This window comes from Pongo abelii, chromosome 1 (assembly GCF_028885655.2).
Source record: "Pongo abelii isolate AG06213 chromosome 1, NHGRI_mPonAbe1-v2.0_pri, whole genome shotgun sequence".
In the NCBI taxonomy this organism is placed as follows: Eukaryota; Metazoa; Chordata; class Mammalia; order Primates; family Hominidae; genus Pongo; species Pongo abelii.
The window spans coordinates 63,298,594-63,321,313 of NC_071985.2; the positions used below are offsets into that span (position 1 = coordinate 63,298,594).

Genomic DNA, 22,720 nt, shown 5'->3' on the forward strand with positions numbered 1-22,720 from the left:
TCAAGAGACCCATCTCACCTGCAAAGACACACCTGCAAAAACACTCAAAATAAAGGGATGGAGGAAAATTGACCAAGCAAATAGTAAACTGAAAAAAGCAGGGTTGCAATCCTACTTTTGACAAAACAGATTTTAAACAAATAAAGATTTTTTTAAAAAGACAAAGAGGGGCATTACATAATGGTAAAGAGTTCAATTCAATGAGAAGAACTAACTAACCTAAATATATGTGTAGAGGAGCACCCAGATTCATAAAGGAAGTCCTTGGAGACCTACAAAGAGACTTAGACTCCCACACAATAATAGTGGAAGACTTTAACACCCCACTGACAATAGTAGACAGATTATTGAGATAGAAAATTAACAAAGATATTCAGGACCTGAACTCAGCTCTGGATCCAGTGGACCTGATAGATATCTACAGAACTCTCCATCCAAAAAAGAAAAAAAAAACAACAGAATATACATTCTTCCCATCACCACATGGCACCTACTCTAAAGTGAATCACATAATCAGAAGTAAAACACTCCTCAGCAAATGCAAAGGAGCTGAAATCAGAATGAAAAGTCTGTTAGACCACAGTGCAATCAAATGAGAACTCAAGATTAAGGGATTCACTCAGAACCATACAACTACATGGAAACGAACAACCTGCTTCTGGATGACTCTTGGGTAAATAATGAAATTAAGGCAGAAATCAAGAAGTCCTTGGAAACCAATGAGAACAAAGAGGCCATGTACCAGAATCTCTGGAACATAGCTAAAGCAGTGTTAAGAGGGGAATACTATAAACACCTATGTGTAAATAAACTGGAAAATCTAGAAGAAATGGATAAATTCCTGGACACATACACTCTCCCAAGATTGAACCAGGGAGAAATTGAATCCCTGAATAGACTGATAACCAGGTCTGAAATTGAGGCAGTATAGCCTACCAACCAAAAAAGCTCAGGACCAGATGGATTCACAGCTGAATTCTACCAGAGGTACAAAGAAGAACTGGTACCATTTCTACTGAAACTATTCCAAACAATTGAAAATGAGGCACTCTTCATTCTATGACACCAGCAATATTCTGATACCAAAACCTGACAGAGATAAAACAAAAAAAGAAAACTTCAGGTCAATATCCTTGATGAACATTAATGCCAAAAATCCTCAATAAAATACCGACAACTCAAATCCAGCAGCACATCAAAAAGCTTATCCATCACAATCAAGTTGGCTTCATCCCCAGGATGCAAGGTTAGTTCAACATATACAAATCAATAAGTGTAATTCATCACATAAACAGAACTAAAGACAAAAATCACATGATTATCTCAATGGATGCAGAAAAGGCCTTTGATAAAATTCAACATTCCTTTATGTTAAAAACTCTCAATAAAGTAGATATTGAAGGAACAAACCTCAAAATAATAAGACATATATTACAAACCCACAGCTAATATACTGAATGAGCAAAAGCTGTAAGCATTCCCCTTGAAAACTGGCAAAAGAGAAGGATGCCCTCTCTCACCACTCCTATTCAACATAGTATTGGAAGTTCTGGCCAGGGCAATCAGGCAAGAGAAAGAAATAAAGTGTATTAAAGAAAGAAGAGACGAAGTCAAATTATTTTTTTTTGCAGATGACATGATCCTATATCTAGAAAACCCCATCATCTCAGCCCAAAAGATTCTTAAGCTAATTAAAAACTTCAGCAAAGTCTTGGGATACCAAATCAATGTGAAAAATCATGAGCATTCCTATACACCATCAACAGGCAAGCAGAGAGCAAAATCATGAATGAACTCCCATTCGAATTGCTACAAAAAGCATAAAATGCCTGGGAATACAGCTGTATTAGTCCATTCCCACACTGCTAATAAAGACGTACTTGAGACTGGGTAATTTATACAGAAAAAGAGGTTTAACGAACTCACATTTCCACCTGGCTGGGGAGGCCTCACAATCATGGCAGAAGGAACATCTTATATAGCAGCAGGCAAGAGAGCATATGCAGGGGAACTTCCCTTTATAAAACCATCAGATCTCTTGAAACTTATTCACTATCATGAGAACAGCAAGGGAAAGACCTGCCCCCATGATTCAATTACCTCCCAACAGGTTCCTCCCATGATGCATGGGAATTATGGTAGCTACAATTGAAAATAAGATTTGGGTGGGACACAACCAAACCATATCAACAGCTAACAAGTGAAGGACCTCTTCAGGAAGAACTATAAACCACTGCTCAAAGAAATCAGAGAGGACACAAATGGAAAAAAAAAATTCATGATCATGGATAGGAAGAATCAATACTGTGAAAATGGCCATACTGCCCAAAGTAATTTACAGATTCAATGCTATTCCCATTAAACTACCATTGCCATTCTTCACAAAATTAGAAAAACTATTTTAAAATTCATATGGAACCAAAAAAGAGCCCAAATAACCAAGACAATCCTAAGCAAAAAGAACAAAGTTGGAGCCATCACATTACTTTACTACAAGGCTATAGTAACCAAAACAGCATGGTACTGGTATAAGAACAGACATACAGACCAACAGAACAGAATTGAGAACTCAGAAATAAGACTGCACACCAGCAACCATCTGATCTTCAACAAACCTGACAAAAACAAGCAATGGGGAAATTATTTTCTATTTAATAAATGGTGCTGGGAGAACTGGCTAGCCATATACAGAAAATTGAAACTGGGCCCCTTCCTTACATAATATACAAAAATCAACTCAAGATGGATTAATGACTTAAATGTAAAAACCAAAACTATAAAAACCTTAGAAGAAAATTTAGGCAATACCATTCAGGACATAGGCATTGGTAAATATTTCATGACAAAAATGCCAAAAGCAATGGCAAAAAAGCAAAAATTGACACATGGGATCTAATTAAACTAAAGAGCTTCTGCACAGCAAAAGAAACTATCATCAGAGTGAACAGACAGTCTACAGAATGGGAGAATATTTTTGCAATCTATTCATCTGACAAAGGTCTAATATCCAGAGTCTACATGGAACTTAAACAAATTTACAAGAAAAAAAACAAACAACCCCATTAAAAAGTGGGCAAAGGACATAAACAGACACTTCTCAAAAGAAGACATACATGCAGCCAACAAACACAGGAAAAAAAGCTCAACATCACTGATTATTAGAGAAATGCAAATCAAAACCACAATGAGATACCATCTCATGCCAATCAGAATGGCTATTATTAAAAAGTCAAGAAACAACAGATGCTGGTGAGGTTGCAGAGAAAAAGGAATGCTTTTACACTGTTAGTGGGGGTGTAAATCAGTTCAACCATTGTGGAAAACAGTGTGGTGATTTCTCACAAAAATCTAGAAGCAGAAATACCATTTGACCCAGCCATCTTATTACAGAGTGTATACTCAAATGAATATAAATCATTATTTAATAAAGATACATGCATGCCTATGTTCATTGCAGCACTATTCACAATAGTAAAGACATGGAATCAACCCAAATGCCCATCAGTGATAGACTGGATAAAGAAAATGGAGTACATATACATCATGGAATACTATGCAGCCATAAAAAGGAATGAGATATGTCCATTGCAGGGACATGGATGGAGCTGGAAGCCATTATCCTCAGCAAACTAACACAGGAACAGAAAACCAAACACTGCATGTTCTCACGTATAAGTGGGAGCTGAACAATTAGAACACATGGACACGTGTGGGGGAACAACACACACTGGGCCTGTGGGAAGAGCAGGGGAAGGGAGAGCATCAGGAAGAATAGCTAATGGATGCTGGGCTTAATACCTAGGTGATGGGTTGATTTGTGCAGCAAACCAACATGGCACTTATCTACCTACATATCAAACCTATACATCCCGCACATGTACCCCAGAACTTAAAATAGAAGTTGAAAAAAAAGAAAAGAAAAAAAGAAAAAGATGTTGCTTTTTTATTAAAATAAAACTAGAAAAGAAAATAGGTTAAAAAAGAAAAAATTCTGAGCAAATATTTGAAGAAATAAAGGATTCTGTTACAAAGATAGCAATTAAATCTATGAATCCGCAGATTTGAGAAGGAAAATGAAACATCTAAAAATGAAAATATAAGAGTTGAAATTAAAAACTCAACCAATAGGCTAACTAGTAAACACATCTAAAGGAAGAATTAATGATGATAGGTCTTGAGGAATTACACAGAATGCATTACAAAGAGATAAGAAAATTGAAAATTTTAAAGAGGTATAGAGGACAGAAAGAGAAGGTTAACATAGATTTAGCCAGAGTTCTAGAATAGTAGAATGACAGAAAGGTGAAGAGGCATAATTTAAAGACATATGTCACAATTTTTGAGATCCAATAAAAGCAGGAATCTTCACAGACAGAGAAATCAATATATTCCAAGTAGGTTAAATTGAAAAGAAAATCCAATCCTGGAAACATGAAGTTACAAAAAAAAAAAAAAAAACAGTTGGAATGACAACAGTAAAAATGAAAGTTATGAGATAGTGGGAAAATATCTTCAAAGTGTTGAGAGAAAAAAACTGTCCACCTAGAATAATGTATTCAGCCAAGCTGCCTTTCAAGAGTGTGCAAAATAAAGATGTTTAGACAAACCCAAACTGAGAAGCTGTACAATAATATATACTCAGTATATTAATAGATAGGAAGAAGAGAAATTACACCCAGAAGCATGATCTGAAATACAAGAATAAATGATGAGCTATGAGCCAATAAAGTGATAAATGTTTTTGTGAATAGACACATTGACTAAATAATAATTTTTAAATATGAATGCATTAGTCTGTTTGTACACTGCTATAAAGAACTGCCTGAGGCTGGGTAATTTATAAAGGAAAGAGGTTTAATTGACTCACAGTTTAGCATGGCTGTGGAGGCCTCAGGAAACTTACAATCATGGCAGAAGGCAAAGGGGAAGTAAGGCACCTCCTTCACAAGGCAGCAGGAAAGGGAATGCCAAACAAAGGGGAAGAGCCCCTTATAAAATAGTCAGATCTAATGAGAACTCACTCAGTATCCTGAGAACAGCATGAGGGAAACTGTCTCCATAATCCAATTACCTCCCCTGGTCTCTCCCTTGATACATGGGGATTATGGACAGTGTAATTCAAGATGGAGATTTGGGTGGGGACAGAAAGCCTAACCATATTACTCTACTCTTGACCTCTCCAAAATCTCATGTCCCTGTCACATTTTAAAACCAATCATGCCTTCCTAACAGCTCCCAAAGTCTTAATTCATTCCAGCATTAACCCAAAGGTTCAAGTCCAAAGTATCATCTGAGACAAGGCAAGTCCCTTTTGCCTATGAGCCTGTAAAATCAAAAGCAAGCTAGTTACTTCCTAGATACAATGGGGGTACAGGCATTGGGCAAATACAACCGTTCCAAATGGGAGAAACTGGCCAAAACAAAGGAGGTACAGGCCCCATGCCAGTCCAAAATCCAGCAGGGCAGTCAAATCTTAAAGCTCTGAAATCATCTCCTTTGACTCCATGTCTCACATACAGGTGACACTGATGCCAGAGGTGGGTTCCCACGGCCTTGAGCAGCTCTCCCATAATGGCTTTCCAGGGCACAGCTCTCCTCCTGGCTGTCTTCAAAGGCTGACATTGAGTGTCTGCAGCTTTTCCAGGCACATAGTGCAAGCTATCGGTGGATCTACCATTCTGGGGTCTGGAAAATGGTGGCCCTCTTCTCACAGCTCCACTAGGCAGTGCCCCAGTGAGGACTCTGTGTGGCTGCCCTGACCCCACATTTCCCTTCCACACCACCCTAGCAGAGGTCCTCCATGAGGGCTTCACCCATGCAGCAAACTTCTACCTGGACATATAGGTATTTTTATACATCCTCTGAAATCCAGGTGGAGGTTCCCAAACCTCAATTCTTAACTTCTGTGCACCCATAGGCCCAACACCAGGTGTAAGCTGCCAAGGCTTGGGGATTGAACCGTCTGAAGCAATGGCCTGAGCTGCATGGTGGCCTATTTTAGCCAAGGCTGGGACCCAGGGCACCAAGTCCCAAGACTGCACAAAGCAGCAAGGCCCTGGGCCTGGTCCAGGAAACCATTTTTTTCCCTAGGTCTCTGGTCCTGTAATGGGAAGGGCTGTTTAGAAGACCTCTGACATGTCCTGGAGACTTTTTCCCTATTGTGTTGGCAATTATATTTGGCTCTTCATTAGTTATGCAAATTTCTGCAGCTGGCTTTAATTTCTCCCCAGAAAATGGGTTTTTCCTTTCTACTGCATTGTCAGCCTACAAATTTCCAAATTTTCCAAATTTTATGTTCTGCTTCCTTTTTAAACATAAGTTCCAATTTCAAACAATCTCTTTGTGGATGCATAAAACTGAATGCTTTTAAGAGCACCCAAGTCACTTCTTGAATGCTTTGCTGTTTAGAAATTTTTTCCTCCAGATACCCTAAATCATCTCTCTCAAATTCAAAGTTCCACAGATCTCTAGGGCAGGGGCAAAAATGCTGCCAGTCTCTTTGCTAAGGCATAATAAGAGTCACCTTTATTCCAGTTCCCAGCAAGTTTCGCATCTCTATCTGAGACCACCTCAGCCTGGACTTCATTGTCCATACCACTATCATCATTTTTGTCAAAGCCAGTCAACAAGTCTCTAGGAAGTTCCAAACTTTCCTGCATTTTCCTGTCTTCTTTTGAGCCCTCCAAATTTTTCCAACCTCTGCCTGTTACCCAGTTCCAAAGTCACTTCCACATTTTTGGGCATCTTTATAGCTGTACCCCACTCTCTACAATACCAATTTACTGTATTAGTCCCTTTCCACACTGCTATAAAGAACTGCCGAGACTGGGTAATTTATAATGAAAGGAGGTTTAATTGACTCACAGTTCAGCATGGCTGGGGAGACCTCAGGAAACTTACAATCATGGAGGAAAGTGAAGGGGAAGCAAGGCACGTTTTCCACAAGGCAGCAGGAGGGAAAATGACAAAGGGAGAAGACCTTCTTATAAGACCATCAGATCTCATGAGAACTCACTCACTATCCTGAGAAACCGCCATGAGCCAATCACCTCCACCTGGTCTCTCCCTTGACATGTGGGGATTATGGGGATTATAATTCAAGATGAGATGTCACTGGAGACACAAAGCCTACTATATTAAGTAATGTCAAAATTATGGAATTGAATAAAAGGATACGATTAAAATTCTGGACAAAATTAGCACATATGTTTAGGGAGGATTAAAGTATCATAAAGTCTTTTTTTTTAGGAGAGGGCTAAGATAATGATAATTCTTAAAGTATTGTAAAGTCTTTGTATATTTTTTAGGAGAGGGCTAAAATAATAATTCTGACTCCTGGTAATGGTTTGCTAGGTTATTGTGATAATATTTGTTAACCCTAAAAAGGAAGAATGAACAGGTTAGAGGCAAATAAACATTTATTCAGAAACAGGGATTACAACCCAGTTAGCAGCCAGAGACTGCACCACCTGAAAGAGGAAAGAGGGCTTACATTGAGAAAAACTTATTTAGTTCACATATGCTGTTTGTCAGATTATTTCATTTGGTGATTAAACATGAAGAAATTGCATCAGTTAGTCAGAAAAGCTATATATACAAAGTTCTTAAAGATAGTGACCAGTTTCTTTGTAGTGTGTACTGTTGAGAGTACAAACATTTGTGAAGGAAGTGTTACTTTGTAGATCTCAAAGTTCATCAGCAGTATTAATGTGAAGTCAGTAGACAAAGACGAAATTGCTGATGTCAAGCGTGGAACATTGATAAGCTCACATTTCCCTCATTTGATCAAGATATTTCTCCCAGGAGAGAATATCTGTGATCACCATAGGTCCCTAGACACTGACGAAAACAATGCTGTATGAGTTCCATCTTGTCCTGCAAAAGCCAGGGTGAAGTGAGCCTATCTGTTCTGGGTCCCTGGCTCACAGGGAAGTGAATTTACAAGCTATTTCACAGACTCAGTCAAGCTTATAATTCTAGGCGCTGTAAGTTCCTTCTGGATGTTCAGAACAGGCTACAGGAATCTGGGCCAACATCAAATCAGTGGGCAGCATTAGTGCTTGTTCTAAGCATTGAGACAAACACAGATGAACAAAATTATCAGAAACAATAATGTTTTCCAAGAACTTAGTGAACAGTTTTAAAAAAGAAACAATAATGTGTAATGATCCTAAGTTGTAACAGGGATCTAGTCCAGGAACATATCCTTTCTAGTAACAACTAAATAAGTCAAAGGATGGCTTACCAATAGATGGCACTTGTCTTAGCCAACCTGCCTAAACTTTAATTTTAATGAGCTCCAGTTCAACTACTTCAGAGGCATTTTCCCAAGTATAACATAAGTTGTTAACTATCTCACAAACATTTCCCTGTACTGCCAACAGATAATCTAGAGTAATTCTGTTATTTAATACAGTTGCTGCAAATGAATTTAAAGATTGTTGCTGAGTGGCAATAGCTTTGAGAGTTGAATTGGCTAGTGTATTAGTATGTTTTCACACTGCTATAAAGAACTTCCAAAGACTGTGTAATCTATAAAGGAAGACGGTTTAATTGACTCACAGTTCCACATGTCTGGAGAAGCCTCAGGAAACTTACAATCATGGTGGAAGGTGAAGGGGAAGGAAGGACCTTCTTCACATGGTGGCAGGAGAGAGAAGTGAGCACACAGGAAAAAGTACCATTTATAAAACCATCAGATCTTATGAGAATTCACTCACTATCACAAGAACAGCATGGGGGAAACAGCCCCCATAATCCAATCACTCCCCTCCCTGAACATAAGGGGATTACAATTTGAGATGAGATTTGGGTGGGGACACAGAGATAAACCATATCAACTAGGTTGCCTAAGATTTGAGAGAAATTATTAATCATGATCATATTTCTCCATGTTCTACTCCAGGCCAAAAAAAAAAAAAAACACTAATTGGGCAGAAGATGACATATTTATGCCTCAGGTCCTCTAGGAGTTTCCCTTTTGAAATAGGGTAAATATAATCCTTCTGGCTAGAAGAAGGTGTTATTGGAGGGATAAATGTGATATTTTAGTGACATGAGCACCCAAAGTACACTGACTTGCTAATGATCAAGAGTCAAGGAATTTTCTTCCCCAGCATATAAAAGGATTTGGTCCCCATTCACAGACAAATATATAAACATAAGCACTCAGTCAGTTTTAAGAGTGGGAAAAATTGCATAAAGACCAACTTTGATTAGCCTTTGCAAAACCAAAAATGACAAATAAACTGGTTTTCTTTTTGCATGTTCTCCTGAGAAACAAGAGTTTTAGTTGTTGAGTTATAGCAACAAGTATTCTTTTTCCATGCTTAAGAGAACAAGAGCAAATTGAAACAGGGTAGGTTTTTGTCCTAGTTTCCCTTTATGTGCACCCTGATAATAAATAATGTTTGCAGGGGGGAGGAATAGCATTAGGATATATACCTAATGCTAAATGACGAGTTAATGGGTGCAGCACACCAGCATGGCACATGTATATATATGTAACTAACCTGCACATTGTGCACATGTACTTTAAAACTTAAAGTATAATAATAATAAAATAAAAAATAAAAAAATAATGTTTGCATATACTAGTTCTGCTGTGGCATTGGGAATTCCCAAGCAGTTTGTTATTGAAGTTACTCATGAGTCATAGCAGAAGGACAAAGTTTTATAGCAATCATGGCAGATCCATTTAGAAAAAGTAACATATGTGACATTATTGACTAATTTCCTTAAGGCATTTTCATTCCAAGCATTTATAACTGATATAACAGTTAAAAAACTTAATAACACAATCGTTGTTTATTATAATTTTGTTGAGCTTTTTCTAACAAATATGCAGCAAAAATCTCACATAAATGTCAACAATTAACACAACCTCCATAGCAAATTTTCTGCTTGTTGTACTATACAACTACTCACTTTCAAGATTTGGTAAGTTGAAGGGTCAGCTTTCCTGTTGAAGTTGATGTCCTTGGGGGTTGGAGTGCTTTCTTAAGGTGTGAAATATGGATCCAGGAGTTTATTCTCTGTAATTTGGAAGTACAAAGATTAGTTAACAACACTTGATAAACTTCATCTCATCAAGTTTCCAGAGAAGGTTTGGATATAAAATACTTCTTATAAACAAAGTCTCCTGATAGGATATGATGTAGTGTGTCATCATCTCCTAGAAGCTCTTTCATAAAGCATCATTTACAAGTTGATAGTTACAATTCACTTGGGTGATTAGTCCTTTGCAGTACTGAAGTATTGTTCTTTAATAAGGATGGAGTCTGAATGAACTAAAGGCGATGGCATAGGTATGCCTATAACTATCTCACAAGAGGCTAGGTGATGTTTTTTTAAGGGGGTAGCTCTCAGATTCATCAATACTAATGGTAAACAGTTTGGCAAAGCAATTTAATCATACATATATTTTCCCAATTGGGTTTTTACTATTCCATTAGTTCTTTAGATGAATCCTGAAGATTGTATGCACAATGAAAGTACTAAAATATAGGTTATGCCTTGCCTATAGTTGGAATTGGAGACTCTGTCTCATGAAATGTGTACTCTGGTTTCTGTGTAGCTCTTTAGAAACACCTCAAAGAGGTGTTATTTTTTCTAGTAACACTTTCACTACTGCCATGGCAGTTGTTTCATGACAAGAGAAGGCTTCTGCCCAATTTGAATACATGCAGACCATAACCAAAACATATTTGTAACGTCAAAAGGGAGTTAACTGGATAAAATACAACAGAAATACTTCAAAGAGGGCTTCTAGTAGGTCAAATTTTCCCCTTGAAACTTTTATGGGTTTTCCCAGGTTAAACTTTGGACAGGTTGTACATGTGCTATTTACCTGTTCTGCCTCAGAACAGAATTTTCCCCACCAATATTGTTTTGCTTATTCAAACATTTTATCATCTGTCCAGTGAGCTAAATCATGGAGTTTTTCTAACAAACACTTTGCTAACGTTTTAGGTAATATAGGTTTTCTCGTTGAGACCTTTCCAGAGATCATTTTGTGTATTTAAATAATAGTCTTGTTCTTTCACTTATTAATCTAATTGACAAATGCATGTTGTTGTGTATGTCTTCTTATAGTTTCCATTGATTCCTTAGGGGGCATAATGAGAGAGGATGCCAGGGAGGTCATGGCGCATACATTTACACTTAGTTTATAACAAAACCAGGAGTCACAGCTGCTCTTATGATAAGCTAATGCATTTCCTTTTGCCTCTTTAGTATCTTTAGTGCAGTGGGCTGGTACCTTATTAATAGCCATTTCCTTAGGTAATTGAATGGCATTTAGTAATTCATTAACTAGAGCACCATTTTTTACGTGATGTCTGGATGAAGTTAAAAACCTCTCTATTCAGACAAGACCATAAGAAACAGAGAGAGTGTGAGAGAGAGAGAGAGAGAGAGACCACTCTGTTTCCAAAGCATTCCAAAATTATGGTCAACACCAAAAGTCTGTCAACTATCTGTATATATGTGTTCAGACATCACATAAAAAAGGGTGCTGTAGTTATATATACATATATATATTATAGTGCAGGCCCAAATTATTTCATATAATTTACCTTGCTAAACACTGATATATGAAGGAGGAGTCCCACCCTCAATTTCATGTTCTTTTGAGGCTATAGCATACCTGGTTTGTAAATCTCCATCCTTGTTTTTTAAGTCAGAAGCCATTTGTAAACCACCCAAAATCAGCATTTTTTAAACTGTAATTATTTTAAATCAGGTCTTGATATGGTTATGTGATGGTTAATATTGAGTGTCAACTCGATTGGATTGAAGGATGTAAAGTATTGTTCCTGGGTGTGTCTGTGAGGGTGTTGCCAAAGGAGATTAACATTTGAGTCAGTAGACTGGGAGAGGCAGACCCACCCTCAATCTGGGTGGGCAACATCTAATCAGCTGCCAGCATGGTCAGGATAAAAGCCAGGCAGAATAATGTGAAAAGACTAGGCTGGCTTAGTCCCCCAGCCTACATCTTTCATCCATGCTGGATGCTTCCTGCCCTCAAACATAGGACTTCAGCTTTGGAATTCGGACTGGCTTCCTTTTCCTCAGCTTGCAGATAGCTTATTATGGGACCTCACCTTGTGATCATGTGAGTCAATACTTCTTAATAAACTTCCCATTATATATGAATCTATCCTATTAGTTCTGTCCCTCTAGAGAACCCTCATACAGGTTATGTGATTGGTATAGGCTGCACAATCACATTCTAAGAGGTCTTGTAATCCCAATGGTTAAACATCAGCAGTATTAAGATTGGTGATTTTAAAGAATTTTATATTATGTGATGAGAGAAAAGTGAACTTATTGTGTGAAGGGGCTTGTAGATAGATTATGAGTATGTTAGGAATTTAAGAGAGTCTCAACAGCATGTGGAACATAAAGGTTTAAGACTTATCCAAAATGCTCTCTGATACTGCCTTCACCATAAAACAAGTGGCAGAGATAGTATCAGAGAGAGGATAGAAAGGACTGAGCAACTGAATCAAGTTTCTCATAGAAATAGTCAAGAGGTCTCCGGCTATTGCCATATTTCTAGGTTAGAATACCCAAAGTATGCGCCTACTTTTTATACACATATTAATTAAATTCTAAATCATAGTTAAGATATCCCAAAGTAGGGGGAAAGCAGAGTGATGTTTTTAAAAATTTTTTAAAAACTTCCTCTATCTCTGTTATTCATTTTATTTATCAGTACTTCCCTTTAATGAAGGGATTTAGCTAAAACAGAAAACTCAGGTATCCATTACCAGCAATATCCAACCAATCCCAAGAAATCTTTTAACAATTGAGGAGTTTTAAGTTTGGGGAATTGCTGGACCCCTTTTATTCTTTCTGGGTCTAATCACTTTCCTTTAGCAGATATTAAATCTCCTAGAAACTTAAATGATGGTGGTGTTATTTCTAGTATTTTCTTACTCACTTTATGTCCATGTTCAGCTAAAAAGATTAGTAATATAAAGGAGAACACACTAAAAGGTCATCTACATATTTTAGCAAAGAAAACCCATGTTTAAAAGATAGATCTCTAAGATCTTTACTAAGGGGGTCTGAGAAAAGTATGTAGGACTGTCAGTATATCCCTGAGGCATTACAGTCCAGGTATATTGTTGATTTTTCCATGTAAAGACAAACAAAAATTCTCTGTCTTTATATACTGGCATGCTAAACAAAGCACTACACAGATTCACAACACAAAAGAAAATACTATCCTGAGGAATGAAAGAGAAAAGAGTATGGGGATTTGGCACAAGAAGATGATGGGGAATTACTCTATTATTGATGCTCTAAGATCTTGGACAAAATACCAAAATACCACCTTCTATTTCCAGGCTTTTTTTTTTTTTTTGAGACAGAGTCTCACTCTGCTGCCCAGGCTGGAGTGCAGTGGCACAATCTCAGCTCACTACAACATCTGCCTCCTAGGTTCAAGTGATTCTCCTGCTTCAGCCTCCCTTGTAGTTGGGATTATAGGTGTGCATCACCACACCCGGCTAATTTTTGTATTTTTAATAGAGATGGAGTTTCACTATGTTGGCCAGGCTGGTCTCAAACTCCTGACCTCAAGTGATCCACCCACCTCAGCCTCCCAAAGTGCTGGGATTACAGGCATCAGCCACCATGCCCAGGCTCCAGGCTTTTTGAGTAGAATAATTGGGGTATTACAGGGATTAGTACAGGGTCTAATCAATCCTCATTTTAAATGCCCTTTGATGATAAAGGTTATACCCTCTATGGCATGTTGTGGAAGAGGATGTTGAGAAAGAGAGGGAAAAGGCTTTTTAAGATCTAACTGGACACCTATGGGCTCATCTGATTTAGCCAATATAATGTCTGCATTATCTGTTGCCCAAGGGACATCTGGGACTGAAGATAAGTACAGGGTCCAGTAGCTAAGTTAGAAAGTTATGTAGTAATCATTTTATAGAAAGCTTCTGGTTCTTCCGGTAAGATTGAGAATTCTGAGTAAGACAGACTAAGTTCCTCCTCTTGAGAAGAGGATAGCAGCTTTTATTTTAATTAGAAGTTCCCTACTCATCAGGTATGCGGGTGCATGGGGTACTAGTAAAAATGAATAATCAAGACATAAATTTTGTAGTTTCATGGGCAAAGGAATAGATAATGGTGTTTAACTGGTAGTATCTGAGACTTCTGCCATGGGAAGTTATTGCAGTCCAAGGCAACAGACAATTAATTCTGGTGGGGTTTAAGACTGATAGGGTTGCTCTAGTGTCAATAAGCATGAAAACTTTTTTATTATTTGCTAGTGGTGACACTTAGCCTTCAGAGCTCAAATGTATTACAGGGAAAGCCTTTTTTTTTTTTTTTTTTTTTTTTTTTTTGGATCCCTGTCATTCCTAATCTTCTTGGTCTTTTAATGGGGAATCTAAGGGTTTGGAAATAATTTTAGATGTCAGTTTGGCTTTTAATATTTTGCAATCTTTAACCTAATGTCCAGGATTTTTGCAATAGTTTTAGACTCCTTTAGAAGAATTCTGAGAGCCTGTATTACTGGTTAATTATTGCAGCTATAAATTCATTATCCATTTAGCTTTGGATTGATGGGCCCTATTTAAGGTTTGAGATAATCGATTAGCCAAACTTACCAAGTATTTATGGTTTCTCAATTTAGCTATGCTCTTTTAGCCAATATGGCTAAATCTTCATCAACACTATTGACAAACATGGAGCTTACTTTAGTGGCATCACTCTTTTTTGTGAGACAAGAATTTTCTTTGAATATACCTCTAGTCTATTATAATAATCATGAGCTCATTTGCCTTCTCTCTGAGTGCCACCCTGAATTATATTCTAAACCACTGGCTTTAGTAAAGCTGTGGGAATAGCTTTAATTATTTTGTCAGCAAATTTTTAAGTTTTTTTTTGTATCTTGGGGAAGATCTAAATTTAAATCATCAGAAGGATTTTTTCATCTTGCCATTTTTGTCCAATAGCTTGCTCATTGTAGCCCTACAAGCAAAGCTATTAGCCAGTATAAATCAGAAAATCCAGGGACATAAGTTGTGCACACCATTGTGAATTCCTCAGCAAATCTTAGGGTTTCCTCAGTCACCCTGGGAAATTATTTGGCTATCACGCCCAACTCAAAATAAAACTAGAAGGTTTAAGATGCCACCAGTAAATTCCCTTGTTGTCTGAGCAGTATTTAAAAAGAATGTGAGAATTAGAGCAGGAGTAGGAAAGGCCACTGTGGGGGATTGTCAATTTAGCGGTTTGTAGAACAAGTTTAGGTTCAGCTGCTTAGGTAGCTGTAGAGGAGAGAGGGGAGAAATTTTTGAGTCTGCAAACAGGAGTCCTGCCAAAGAGAGCCATAAGAAGGATGTTGAAGGTGGACTTTCTTCTGAAGATTTGAATTTTAAATCTTTGTTTTCCTTTACCAATTTAAACAGTGTCTTGGAGAGAATGTGTTCATGATTTTTTCTTTGGTACGTTCTGAATACCAATTAAAGTATATCTCACTTACTCTGGGAGGTGAGACCTTTTTTATTTTCAAGATGCTGTCTTTAAAAAAAATGTTTGAATAGCGACCAGCCTGGCCAACATGGTGAAACCCCATTTCTACTAAAAATACAAAAATTAGCTGGGCATGGTGGCGGGCACCTGTAATCTCAGCTACTCAGGAGGCTGAGGTAGAATTTCTTGAACCTGGGAGGCAGAGGTTTCAGTGAGCCAAGATCACACCACTGAACTCCAGCCTGGGTGACAGAGTGGAACACTGTCTGAAAAAAAAAAAAAAAGTTTGAATAGCAAGACAGCAAAATAGAAGGTAACCTACTTACATCCCCCAACAACAACAAGAATTCTGCACTAATCTATGGTCAAAAGTGTCTCTGAAGGAATCTTAGGCTTTGAGTAGGAGTCTATAAAACCCTGGTGGAACCCAAGACTTAGGAGGGTGGTTTAGAAAATGCACACCAACACCCAGGTAGCTAATCTGGCAATCTTGCTCCAAAGTTCAAGCCTGGAATTGGCCCAGTCCTTTAAGGAGCTTAGCTACAGCCCCATTTGGCCTTAAGCCTGGACCCAAAACCAATCCGTTAAGGAGTCCAGAATGAATCTTGCACATTGGTGCCTTGACGTAAAGGCTTGTCTGCCCTCTGACAGAGGTCTCAGCAGTGAATCTGAAAGTTAGCTCATGGCTCTGCTCTAACCCCACTAAGGTGAGATCCCAGCTCAGAGCCGCTCACACAAGGACCCAGAGGGAGCCTGACAACGTCACCAACTTCCAGCCCACAGCTGATCCTGAAGTGGCCTATTCTCAGCTCCAGCCTGTCCTGCTGCACTTGAGGAATTATCTGGCCTCGTCAGGGTCCTGCTGGGAGATGTGTGCCCCTCTGAGCCAAGGAGACTGAGCTCTCCAGCTTCCATCTCACAACAGATCTGAAGAGGGCCCAGCCTCAGTTACAGCCCCTCTTACTGCAGTCTGGCAACTATCCTGTCTGTGCAGGGACCTGCTGAGAGGCACAGACTTGTCTAAGACTATGTGATAGACAAGGCAGCCTCCATTCCACAATAGATCCCAAAGGGCCCAGTCTCAGCTCCAGCTCTTCCTATTGCAGTCAAGAAACCACCCTGCTTGTGCAGGTATCTGCTGGGTGATGCACACTCATCTAAGCCAGTAAGACAGGCCAACTAGGCTCCTCCCCACAGCAGATCCTGAAGGGGCCAATCTCAACTCCAGCCCCTCTAGCTACAGCCTGAGACCCATCCTGCCAGTGGAGAGACCTGCTGAGAGGCATGCCTGCTGGGCCACTGGTATAGTTTTTGAGACTCAGGTCCCTGAACAGTATTCCCTTACAGGCCCAGTACATTCCTTGGGTCTTTCCCAGTCCATCTGTGCTGGAAAGCCGTATCAACCACAGAGTCCTTGTGAGACTTGTGGCAAGCTAAGAGTGTTTCCTTTTGCTGAGACAGCTGCATTGGTCACAGGTTCAGGGAACACAACCATCAGTCTGCTTAGAACCATGGAAGGCCCTCTGAAAAAAAGCAGGCACAAAGCTGGATGGTGAAGACTAAAATAAATACCTAATCCTTCAATGTACATACACTGTCACACATCCATAAACATCAAAAACATTGAGGGAAAAACACCCTCCCCTAGCCAAGGGAAGCCGTGAGGGACTGTGCCATGAGGAATGGTGCACCCAGGCCCAAATACTATGCTTTTCCCATGGTCTTTGCAAACCGCAGACCAGGAGATTCCCTCAGGTGCGTATGCCAACAGGTCCCTGGGTTTCAAGCACAAAATTGGGCAGCCATTTGGGCAGACACAGAGCTAGTTTCAGGAGTTATTTTCATATCCCAGTGGTGCCTGGAATGCCAGCGAGACAGAAGTGACACTCCCCTGGAAAGGGGGCTGAAGCCAAGGAGCCAAGTGGTCTAGCTCAGCGGATAACACCCCCACATAGCCCAGCAAGAAACGATCTACTGGCTTGAAATTCTCGCTGCCAGCACCGGAATCTGAAGTCTACCTGGGATGCTCGAGCTTGGTGGGGGAAGGGTGTCGCCATTACTGAGGCTTCAGTAAGTGGTTTTCCCCTCACAGTGTAAACAAATCCATGGGGAAGTTAAAACTGGGTGGAGCCCTCTGCAGCTCAGCAAAGCCGCTGTAGACAGACTGCCTCTCTAGATTCCTCCTATCTAGACAGCGTGTCTTTGAAAAAAAGGCAGCAGCCCCAGTCAGGGGCTTCCAGATAAAATTCCCATCTCCCTGGGACACAGTACCCTGGAGGAAAGGGTGGCTGTGGGCAGAGCTTCAGCAGACTTCATTCCTGCCTGCTGGCTCTGTGCAGTGGATCTCCCAGCACAGCGTTCGAGCTCTGCTAAGGGTCAGACTGCCTCCTCAAATGGGTCCCTGACCACCTTGTCTCCTGACTGGGAGACATCTCCCAGCAGGGGTTGACAGACACCTCATATAGGAGAGCTCTGGCTGGCGTCTGGTGGGTGCCCCTCTGGGATAAAGTTTCCAGAGGAAGGAACAGGCAGCAATCTTTGCTGTTCTGCAGCCTCCACTGATGATACCCAGGCAAACAGGGCCTGGAGTGGACCTCGAGGAAACTCCAGCAGACCTGCAACACAGTGGCCTGACTGATAGAAGGAAAACTAACAAACAGAAAGGAATAGCATCAACATAAACATCAATAAAAAGGACGTTCACTCAGAAACCATATCTGAAGGTCACCAATATCAAAGACCAAAGGTATATAAATCCATGATAATGGGGAGAAACCAGTGCAAAAAGGCTGAAAATTCCAAAAACCAGAATGCCTCTTCTTCTCCAAAGGATCACAACTCCTCACCAGCAAAGGAACAAAACTAGATGGAGAATGAGCTTGATGAATTGGCAGAAGTAGGCTTCAGAAGGTGAGTAAACGCAAACTCCTCCAAGCTAAAGGTGCATGTTCTAAACCAATTCAAGGAAGCTAAGAACCTTGAATAAAGGTTAGACAAATTGCTAACTAGAATAACCAGTTTAGAGAAGAATAAAAATGACCTGATAGAACTGAAAAATACAGCACAAGAACTTCATGAAGCATACAGAAGTATTAATAGCCAAATTAATCAAGTGGAAGAAAGGATATCAGAGATTGAAAATCAACTTAATGAAATAAAGTGTGAAGAGAGATTGGAGAAAAATGAATGAAAAGGAACAAACGAAGCCTCCAAGAGATAAGGGACTATGTGAAAAGACCAAACCTACATTTGATTGGTGCACCTGAAAGTGACGGGGAGAATAGAACCAAGTTGGAAAACACTCTTCAGGATATTTTCCAGGAGAACTTCTCTGACCTAGCAAGACAGACCAATACTCAAATTCAGGAAACAGAGAACACCACAAAGATACTCCTCAAGAAGAGCAACCCCAAGACACATAATCATCAGATTCACCAAGGTTGAAATGAAGGAAAAAATGTTAAGGGCAGCCAGAGAGAAAGTTCAGGTTACCCACAAAGGGAAACCCATCAGACTAACAATGGATCTTGCTGAAGAAACTCTATAAGACAGAAGAGAGTGGTGCCAATATTCAACATTCTGAAAGAAAAGAATTTTCAACCCAGAATTTCATATCCAGACAAACTAAGCTTCCTAAGTGAAGGAGAAATAAAATCCTTTACAGACAAGCAAATGCTGAGAGATTTTGTCACCACCAAGCCTGCCTTACAAGAGCTCCTTACAAGAGCTCCTGAAGGAAGCACAAAACATTGAAAAGAACAACTGGTACCAGCAACTACAAAAACATACCAAACTGTAAAGACCATAGACACTATGGAGAAACTGCATCAACTAACAGACAAAATAACCAGCTAGCATCATAAAGACAGGATCAAATTCACACATAACAATATTAACCTTAAATGTAAATGGGCTAAATGCCCCAATTAAAAGACACAGACTGGCAAATTGGATAAAGAGCCAAGTTCCATCAGTGTGCTGTATTCAGGAGACCCATCTCACATGCAAAAACACACATAGGCTCAAAATAAAGGGATGGAGGAATATTTACCAAGCAAATGGAAAGCAAAAAAAAAAAAAAAAAAAAAAAGCAAGGGTTGCAATCCTAGTCTATGATAAAAAAGACATTAAACAAACACGATCAAAAGAGACAAAGAAGGGCATTACATAATTGTAAAGGGATCAATGCAACAAGAAGAGCTAACAATCCTAATTATATATTCACTCAATACAGGAGAACCCAGATTCATAAAGCAAGTTCTTAGAGACTTACAAAGAGACTTAAACTCCCACACAATAATAGTGGGAGATATTAACACCCCACTGTCCATATTAGACAATCAATGAGATAGAATATAAACAAGGCTATTCAGGACTTGAGCCCAGTTCTGGACCAAGCAGACCTAAGAGACATCTATAGAACCCTCTGCCCCAAATCAATATAATATACATTCTTCTCAGCACCACATCACACTACTTCTAAAATTGACCACATAATTGGAAGTAAAAAACTCCTCAGCAAATGCAAAAGAACAGAAATCATAACAAACAGTCTCTCAGACCACAGTGCAATCAAATTAGGACTCAAGATTAAGAAACTCTCTCAAAACTGCACAATTACATGGAAACTGAACAACCTGCCCCTGAATGACTACTGGGTAAATAAACTAAATTAAGGCAGAAATAAGTAAGTTCTTTGAAACCAACAAAGACAAAGACACAACATACCAGAATCTCTGGGACACAGCTAAAGCAGTGTTTAGAGGGAAATTTCTAGCGCTAAATGCCCACAAGAGAAAGCAAAAAAGATCTAAAGTCAACACCCTAACATCACAATTAAAAGAACTAGAGAAGCAAGAGCACACAAATTCAAAGGTTAGCAAAAGACAAGAAATAACTAAGATCAGGGCAGAACTGAAGGAGATAAAGACACAAAAAACCCTTCAAAAATCAAGAAATCCAGGAGCTGGTTCTTTGAAAAGATCCACAAAATAGACTGCTAGACAGACTAAAAAAGAAGAAAGAGAAAAGAAGCAAACAGATGCAATAAAAAATGATAAAGGGGACATCACCACTGATCCCACAGAAATACAAACTACCATAAGAGAATAATAAAAACACCTCTATGCAAATAAAAACTGAAAATGTAGAAGAAATGGATAAATTCCTGGACACATACACCCTCTCAAGTCTAAACCAGGAAGAAGTCAAATCCCTCAATAGGCCAATAACAAGTTCTGAAATTGAGACACTAATTAATAGCCTACTGACCAAAGAAAGTCCAGGACCAGAGAGATTCACAGTTGAATTCTACCAGAGGTACAAAGAGGAGCTGGTACCATTCCTTCTGAAACTATTGCAAACAATAGAAAAAGAGGGAATCCCCCATAATTCATTTTATGAGGCCAGCATCATCATGATATGAAAACCTAGCAGAAACACACACACGAAAAAAATTTCAGGCCAATATCCCTGATGAACAACGATGCAAAAATCCTCAATAAAATACTGGCAAACCACATGCAACAGTACATCAAAAAGCTTATCCACCATGATTAAGTCAGCTTCATCCCTAGGATGCAAGGCTTGTTCAACATATGCAAATCAATAAAGGTAATCCATCACATAAACATAACCAATGACCAAAACCACTATTATCTCAATAGATGCAGAGAAGGCCTTCAATAAAGTTCAACACCCCTTCATGCTAAAAACTCTCAATAAACCCCTTCATGCTAAAAACTCTCAATAAACCCCTTCATGCTAAAAACTCTCAATAAACTGATGGGACGTATCTCAAAATAATAAAAGCTATTTATGAGAAACCCACAGCCAATATCATAGTGAATGGGCAAAAACTGGAAGCATTCCCTTTGAAAACCAGCACAAGACAAGGATGCCCTCTCTCACTACTCCTATTCAATATAGTGTTGGAAGTTCTGGCCAGGGCAGTCAGGCAAGAGAAAGAAATAAAGGGTATTCAAATAAAAAGAAAGGAAGTCAAATTGTCTCTGCAGATGACATGATTGTATATTTAGAAAACCCCATTATCTCAGCCCAAAATCTTCTTAAGCTGATAAGCAACTTTAGCACAGTCTCAGTATACAAAATCAATGTGCAAAAACACAAGCATTCCTATACACCAATAATAGACAAACAGAGAGCCAGATCATGAGTGAACTCCCATTCACAATTGCTACAAAGACAATTAAATACCTAGGAATACAACTTTCAAGGGATGTGAAAGACCTCTTCAAGAAGAGCTACAAACCACTGCTCAATGAAATAAGAGAGGTCACAAACAAATGGAAGAACATTCCATGCTCATGGATAGGAAGAATCAATATCGTGAAATGGTCATACTGCCCAAAGTAATTTATAGATTCAGTGCTATCCCCATCAAGCTACCATTAACTTTCTTCACAGAATTAGGAAAAACTACTTTAAATTTCATATGGAACAAAAAAAGAGCCTGCATAGCCAAGACAATCCTAAGCAAAAAGAACAAAGCTGGAGGCATCACGCTACCTGACTTCAAAATATACTACAAGGCTACAGTAACCAAAACAGCATGATACTGGTACCAAAACAGATGTACAGACCAATGCAACAGAACAGAGGCCTCAGAAATAAAACCACACATCTACAACCATCTGATCTTTGACAAACCTGACAAAAACAAGAAATGGGGAAAGGATTCCCTATTTAATAAATGGTGTTGGGAAAACAGGCTAGCCATATGCAGAAAACTGAAACTGGACCTCTTCCTACACCTTATACAAAAATTAATTCAAAATGGATTAAAGACTTAAATGTAAGACTTAAAACCATAAAAACCTTATAAGAAAACCTAGGCAATACCATTCAGGACATAGGCATGGGCAAAGACTTCATGACTGAAACACCAAAAGCAATGGCAACAAAAGCCAAAATAGACAAATGGGATCTAATTAAACTAAAGAGCTTCTGCACAGCAAAAGAAACTATCATCAGAGTGAACAGGCAACCTACAGAATGAGAGAAAATTTTTGCAATCTATCAATCTGACAAAGGGCTAATGTCCAGAATCTACAAAGAACTTAAACAAATTTACAAGAAAAAATAAAACAACCTCATCAAAAAGTGGGCAAAGGATATGAACAGACACTTCTCAAAAGAAGAAATTATGCAGCCAACATTTAAATATATGAAAAAAAGCTCATCATCACTGGTCATTAGAGAA

The 22,720-nt window shown here is 39.0% G+C and overlaps 1 long non-coding RNA gene across 1 annotated transcript in view; it reads right to left on the reverse strand.

Annotated features, from left to right (window-relative positions):
* The window catches only part of LOC103890431 (uncharacterized), a 165,250-nt gene that overhangs the window by 98,692 nt on the left and 43,838 nt on the right, over positions 1-22,720 (reverse strand). The window contains exon 4 of the long non-coding RNA XR_008511022.1: positions 9,928-10,034. This is a non-coding gene — a long non-coding RNA (uncharacterized LOC103890431). The remainder of the gene's footprint in view (positions 1-9,927; positions 10,035-22,720) is intronic.